This window comes from Dendrobium catenatum, unplaced genomic scaffold, assembly GCF_001605985.2.
Source record: "Dendrobium catenatum unplaced genomic scaffold, ASM160598v2 original_scaffold_106722, whole genome shotgun sequence".
NCBI lineage: Eukaryota > Viridiplantae > Streptophyta > Magnoliopsida > Asparagales > Orchidaceae > Dendrobium > Dendrobium catenatum.
The window spans coordinates 1-1,654 of NW_021425157.1; the positions used below are offsets into that span (position 1 = coordinate 1).

Consider the following 1,654-nt stretch of genomic DNA (forward strand, 5'->3'; position numbering starts at 1 on the left):
CATCAGCATTGGTTTTACATCTTGGAGTTGACCCTTATAGAATCGATAGAGTAATCAGAAAATTTGGCATGCCGATGGGCCCTAATCAGTAAGTTTTTCCCTTTATGCCAGTTGTTTTATCCTCTATATGAAGTAAAGCAATATTGAGTTTTTGGCATGAAAGAAGGAAATCACGTGTATATCTATTATATTTGCATTTTTAATAGCTCCTTCAACAATAACCATTTTTTCCCTTTAAACTCATAATAGATGGAGTTAATTAGCTAAATTTATCAGAAGTTTTGTCGTAGAAAACTAGTGCCCTTGGCTTTACCTTATTTTTGTTTCCCCCTATATCAATTATTATAAACTTACAAATGGATAATGCTTCCAAACCATTGGGAGCCTTACAGGTTATTAACAGGGAGCATTAGACTCCCTGTATCAAAATTAGTAGCAGCTCTTGAGATGGCTTGTCAGATCAGCAAAGCTTTAACAAAGCTATCCAGTATACAATAATAAATTATGTTATATAATAGTTATTGTCATTTGTTTTGATCTTGCTCATGTGACCTTGAATTAGCATTTTCTAAGCACCAATTTGAGAGTAGATGATTAGACTTGTTCTTCTCACTATTGCAGATGAGGGATTTAAGGCTGCAACAAAATATTAGCGTACTTTAATACTATCATAGTTCTAAATCACTGTGAGAGAATACTATTAAGATTATATATGTAGGTGCCTCGAGTTTTTTCTTGGTCCATAAAGGAATTACTTGATTTCAAGTATTTCCTATCACTATCCAGTATATAATAATACATTATGTTATATAATAGTTTTTGTCGTTGGTTTTTATCTTGTTCATGTGACCTTGAATTAGCATGTTCTAAGCACCAATTTGAGAGTAGATGATTAGACTTGTTCTTCTCACTATTGCAGATGAAGGATTTAAGGCTGCAACAAAATATTAGCGTACTTTAATACTATCATAGTTCTAAATCACGGTGAGAGAATACTATTAAGATTATATATGTAGGTGCCTCGAGTTTTTTCTAGGTCCATAAATTTTAAGAACGTCCAATTACAATGCTGCTCCAAGTTTTGAGCTGTGCAACATTTAGATAAATCCGTTACTTCTTTAGGTGATGTCATTACGATTACTAGTGACTTTAGGGCCCCAAACCATTCGAATCCAAGTGGTGATGAGGATTCAGTTTAGAGACGGGGTTTTTAGTAGTGTGGCTATGCGCTTGACCAACATGGGTACAAATGAGGAACTTCCTGTGTGGATTTATGATGTTTTCCAAATTTATATCTCAAAAATGAATATGAAGGTGCAATATGTAATATTTATATGGTACTACTTGTATACTGAAAATAAGTTGATCTACGCTTAAAAAAGCTTATTTATTTGGTACTACTCTGCAGATTAGCTGATCTGGTTGGTTATGGTGTGGTTTCGGCGGCTAATGTAATATATTCCTCAGCTTTCAAGGGTCGAACTTTTGAAAGTAATCTTCTGGAAATGATGATACAAGATGGCCGAAAGGGTCCGGAAGTGAAGCCATCAAATTAAGATTTTGAATTTGATTGCCAATTTTCCTTTATTGCAATATTCACTATTATGTACTGTGGAATGTACTCATTGTCAGGAAAAGAGAATGGAAGGGGCTT

The 1,654-nt window shown here is 34.1% G+C and overlaps 1 long non-coding RNA gene across 1 annotated transcript; it reads left to right on the forward strand.

Moving 5' to 3' along the window:
* On the forward strand, positions 1 to 1,654 carry LOC110107012. Its single transcript, XR_002304308.2, has 3 exons — positions 1 to 88; positions 1,409 to 1,530; positions 1,633 to 1,654. It is a non-coding gene; the product is annotated as an uncharacterized LOC110107012 (long non-coding RNA).